General features: G+C 40.3%; 1 non-coding gene across 1 annotated transcript; it reads right to left on the minus strand.

Annotated features, from left to right (window-relative positions):
• Window positions 1-3,116: 3,116 nt before the first annotated feature.
• On the minus strand, window positions 3,117-3,188 carry trnat-cgu (transfer RNA threonine (anticodon CGU)). The gene has a single exon. It is a non-coding gene; the product is annotated as a tRNA-Thr (tRNA).
• Window positions 3,189-6,000: the final 2,812 nt, after the last annotated feature.

Here is a 6,000-nt window from a genome sequence, read left to right on the forward strand (position 1 = left end):
GAATATTGTATATTTTGTGGAGAATTAGAATAAATGGTGGGTGCCCCCAAGGAAATTAGTTTTATTTATAGACATGTATATAAATGGTGCTCCCTACTGGACCCCCCTCATTTATTACATTGTGAGCTTGCATGCTATTTCTTGGTATGTGATTGTCAGCCTAGGGAACTGCTTGCTCTCAAAGAAGGACACACTGAGCCATAGTGCGGAACAAACGCTTTTTGGAAAGCACAGATGATACGGAAGGGAGGAGCTGTGGAGGGAATCATAATCAAAGGGGCCGAGCTGGGGCCAATATACCAAGAGAGCCGTTCAGGGGGATCCAAGATGAAGGCTTAAGGCGAGAAGAGCCATCCGTTGTACCAATAGTAGAGAACCAGTCTGATCAGGCTAAGCACATGGGCCAGGCCACAAGTTGGTGCAATAAACAAACAAAGGTCCAATACAGGGGAGTTCAAGAGAGGACAAGCGAGGCCGCACCTTGCCCACTGCATCCGTCCGTCAACGGACGACGGAAGGCGTGTCTGACGGATGGGGGAGAGGTATTTGCCGAAGGAGCCATGATCTGATTGGCTGACGGATCCGTTGCAGCCTGAAAAGTTAACATTTTCTCAACTTCTGAACGCAAGAGACGGAGCTGATGGAACGGACGGACCCACAAAGCATTTCGGGATCGCCCCATGCAAAGTCAATGAGATTCTCGTACGGACGGATGCAGTGGGCATGGGGTGGGCATCAGTGGAATCAGTGATCTCACTTAAACGTCTCTGGGCCCACTATCAGCACTATTCATGGGAACATCAACAGAGTGCACATCACACACACCTCAGCAACGCTTGTGGAAGATATCATAGAGGAATCACCGAGTTTGGTTTTAAATTATATCAACACAGGGCCTGAAATGTGTCAATTATATGCTTACACTGCTTTCAGTCACTGTATTTGATGGTTTAAGTGGTTAACCCTGAGGGGTTTTAAGTACTATATGGTTTGCATGGAATGTAGTCAATAAAGTGAAATAACAAACCCTATTTATAATCCAAATATAATGACATGTACCTTCATATGGTGGAAGTTAAAGGCATGTTGAGACTCAATGCCTTTATCCGCTACTGCAGTAGGGACACGATGTTCCCTCCAGCTGCCTAGACGCTTACCACAAGATTTTTACTACCTTAAATATGGAGCCAAGCCATGGAGTTATAAAGTTGCCTCCTCATGTACCCTCATGCTTTCAATTGTATCTGTTTTTTGACAATATATATTTTTTGTTTTATTTTTTACATTTAGAGCCAGAAGTTACAGTTCTAGTACGCTTTGAATTTCCCTTTTTGAAAATACTTCTCATGAAGTGATAGATTCCATCAGTAAATGCAAGGGAATCCATGATGAAATGGCGTAGCAATGTCCTGTTCACAACACCAATACTATTTGGTAGACACAACCTGCTTGTATTTACAATAACACTCTTTTATTTATAAGCTTCATGTCCTTGCTCTCGTCAAGCCACATTCTAGAACAGGATAAGTAGCATGACAGACAACTAGTATGGAATGTTGGCACGAGAAGGCCAATGGCGGTTCGGCATGTTTGTCAACACAAAACATTGGATGTAAAAGAGCAGCCAACATGGCATGGTCTACAGGCCCGATTTTGGTGTTTGTTGGAGTAGTGTTTAACTCGTTGTTATTACACAATTTATGAACATGTACCCCACTCTGGTTATTCTCCAATGATGAACCATCACTATCATCCTATTATAATGTAATAGCAGCTGATAATAATCATGCTATCATTAAAATCATATTATCAGCTGCAAATGGAAAGACATGATTGCACTAGTATCCCTCACAACGAAATGTGTGTTTTTTGATGTGTTATGTTTTGGATGGAATCAAAACGGCCCACTGCATGTGCAAAGTACAAAGTTATCTTTCCCTATGGGACCTTTGGGATTGGACAAATTAAAGTAAAAACAAAAATATATTTGACCTAGAAGAGCCCTTAAGACAAAATCATTCTGGTTAAGTCCATTTCTTTACACATGATATTATTATTTTAGGGATCGTTGTTGAATTTGATTTTTTTGTTTCATGGAATGTATGTGTTCTAACATAAAGCTAAGACACACCCTCTTCTCAACAGCAGCAAGTCTCTCAGAATTTGCCTAAGATTCAGGTTTACACACACTTAAGGGTCCCATAATGTCACCAGGTGTGAGTGTGATTAGCTGTTACAAGCCGTTTTGGAAAATCTTCCCCTTATGACATCCCAAGTGGGCGTGTCCACCTAGATGTGTGACAGATAGATGAGCAACGTGTGCTACAGCCGACTGGGTAGGCTGGTAGACCAATCTATTCAGCACACATCTAGGAGGACAAGCCTACTTGTGAAGTCATAAGGGGCAGATTTTCAAAACGGCTTGTACCGGCTAATCACACTCACACCTTGTGGCATGTCATGGGACCTTTCAATTTTTCCTCCCATCATTAAGTTATATTGCCAGCTGTGAAGAAGGGCCAAGAAGGTGAGTTTTAATATTAAAAAAATGGATATAAGTATTTAATTTCATGAGTCATCATTAGTCTTCAAGCAAACACTGATATTGCTCAACAAATATTAATAAATAACTATTATAATATCAGAACAACTCTTTATTTGACAGGCATTACTTAAGCTTAGGAGAGACAAACCTCCTTAACAATTTGCCTAACCAAGAATGTTGGCCATTGTTAGAGGCCAAACAAACTATTGATTGATGGTGCGGGTGGATTTGCAAAATAGTTTTAACAGAAGGAAGCAATGGTTTGCAGTGACTTTGTGGTCTGTAATTTAATTATTGACATCATAATAAGTTCTGTCTAGCTGGGACATCGCTAGTTGTCTCTTATAGGGCTATATGCACATCAACAAATCAGTGGCATACAGAGACCAGCTCTTGTGATGTAACAATGGGTTGGCACCTACACCTGGAGTCAATCAATTGCCTACGGTAGAGCCTATGTCATCGTCTCGTCTGTCTTCTTTCATGAGGGCTTCTGTGAACTTCTTGACTTGGCGAACATTATTTGTATCTATCTTTTGTTTGTTTAATGCCTTGCTCACAGAAATGCAAAAGGCACGGACGGGGTTCGAACCCGCGATCTTCGGTTTACGAGACCGACGCCTTACCACTTGGCCACCGCGCCTGCGCTGACAATGCCTACATTGTCTTTCATAAACCGAGATATCAATGACGGTCACATGCATGTGAGTATTCGATAAGTTACAAAATACAATTAACCTTAGACTTATTGTATCTGAAAATATGTACGAGTTACCCAATAAAACTAGTCTGTTACTAATTTTCCTATCAAAATATTGAACTGTAATCATTTAAATGCACAGCTTTTACTCTTCTACAGTTAAAATGAATTTGTATACACCAGACAAACGAGTGTGAGATCCTAGGATCGCCTATATCTATTAACACAATACACCTACATTACATAAATTTACCTACTCTAAAGAAACGATATGTTGGAGAAAAATTCGGTGCATAGCACGTTTCTTGTAGGCTACGCTTCTGTGCAACTGACAGATAGATTCTAATACCGACACTAGAGGGGGATGTTGATACGCTTTAATTTCTTAAATCACCCACCTTCAGACATCAGGGGCATCCATTGAGTAGCCTTATGTAGTGCAGATAGGCGAAGTCTACCTAAAGGATTAAACAGCATCTTTCCAGACCTGCAAAAGGGATTCAGGGACTCATTTTCCGTATGGTTCATAATGGATTAGTACAAATGTAGAAAAATAAAATAAATAGGTTTTTCTTTCTAAATTTGCAATGAATACACCTGGATATGAACTGCCTCCTCCACTGTCATTTCACCACCTCCTCCACTGTTTCCTCTGCTGCTTCTCCACTACCTCATCCACTGCCCCCTCCACAGCCTCCACCACTGCCTCCGTCACGTCACCTGCCCTGCCTCCTCCACTGTCTCCTACACTACCTCCTCCACTGCCTCCTCCACTGTCTCCTCCACTACCTCCTCCACTGTCTTCTGAATTTAGTTGATATAATAATTGAAACGGGATATATTCAATGCGACTTCATGCAAGATATGTTCGCTTGCTCAAAACCCCCAGCCAATTAGATCGTAACCAGTAGGGCTCCGGCTTAAATTCGCAGTGTTTCAGCGTACCGTCGCTACTACGAAGTCACTTTGGGCTGAGCTCAGCGCGCTCTGCTTGGGCGCGGTCAGATTTCAAAGAGCACTGCATGGTTCGAACGAGGCGCGCATCGTATGATTAGGCTATATAACGGATATATTCTCGGAAAAGTTTTTGTAATTGCGAAATAGCGCGTACTTTGAGTGAGGAATTGGAGTTATGGCGTGAGAGCGCGTGAAGAGGGTAGTTTGTGTGAGTCTCTCTCACGTTCATCTCACGGGAATGTAATATAATTGAATTTTTATTAGGTTGATTTTATATCGAATATGCTACGTAATATTTAAAATGAATAATTTTTTTAAAGTATTTTATTAGCCAGTGTTTCAACTGCTTCAACATGTGATTTATTTTCACTGTGAAGCTCACATTAAAGACCAAGGCCGATGGGGCTTTGACTTACTGGAGTTTCCCAGTGGCGGTTTTAAAAATGAATAAGATCGATTTCCATTGAGGCTGTTCTAGCACAGAAAAACACAGATGTGGTGTATTCACCCTGGCTAACAAGCAACGTGGAACAAAGGAAGGTGCCCAGGTGTTCACAGGCCTATATATTTTAAAACAGACAAACAAAACACAAGACCTCTTCATTTGGTATCGATTTAAAAAAATCTTTGGAAACAAAAGTCAATCCAAATAATACAAACATTTCACAACCGTTACAAAATATAGTCCTGCAGTTAAATAAATCCTGCAGCTTGCTTCATAAAAGATATGGTCTTTAAAGAAGACTGGTTGTGGGACTAACTTAGTTCATGGCCTAATGCACCAGTCACAGTGTGTTCTTTTTCAAGGGGTTTGATAAGAAAAATAATTACAACACTGTTACCTGGGTGACGTCATGCAGGAGACCTGCATTGTTAAACAATCACATTATTCATGTGATGAAAACCGAGGAGACTAACCCCAGAGTTTTAAACTCCATTAATTATTACTGCTATATTTTCAATAATTTGCTGCTTCTTTCTCTCATATAAACTTTTACATGCATATTTAGTAAAGTCATATACAAATTATTATGAGGAATAAGGCATGCAAACATACATAAAGTACACAATGTTTGGCCTATTTATCCTTCTGCATGCTCCTTACATTTGATGTTCAACTTATTCAATAGCTTTTTTTACACACTGCATTTCCCCCCCAAATGATCATCACTCTAATAATGTGTTATTCCTTCTGTAATTTCCGTTAAATTTGGTCTCAAAAAGCATTAGTTGAATTGTCATTTGTTTGTTTTAAGAGTGTTCCTCTCTTAATCCTCCAAGACAACTTATAACTAAATATAATATCCCCCTGAAAGCCTCTTTGCAAGTATGCAATTCTGTCCGTGTTAATTTTTATATGACTACTCTCAAAGACACAAATAAAGATAGTTGAGAATTACCGGTCTTATAAAATAAAAACAATTTGTGTCACAATTGAGGCAAACATGAAACAGCAGTCTATTAATTCTATATAAGTCCTTGCTGGCTATTCTTCCTGAGTAGAAAATGGGTCATTGTGAGCAGGGTGATGCTTGTTGTGACCTATGGCTACAGCAGGACAAGCTAGTGTGAAATCTATTTGAGAGGTGAGCAGCTGATGAAGCTACACCACAAAGGCAATATCAACTCTCCCCCTTTTTCCTCCATCTATTCCTTTCACTCCATTATCTTCTCTTCTCTTAGCATTCCTCTGTTTAGAGACTGGAGTCCATATCCACACACACACACACACACACACACAAACACGCACAGACACAAACTCATATCGCAGTTGCGTGGGAATCGGAACTAAACAAGT

The sequence above is a fragment of the Gadus chalcogrammus genome, chromosome 2, assembly GCF_026213295.1.
Source record: "Gadus chalcogrammus isolate NIFS_2021 chromosome 2, NIFS_Gcha_1.0, whole genome shotgun sequence".
Taxonomy (NCBI): Eukaryota; Metazoa; Chordata; class Actinopteri; order Gadiformes; family Gadidae; genus Gadus; species Gadus chalcogrammus.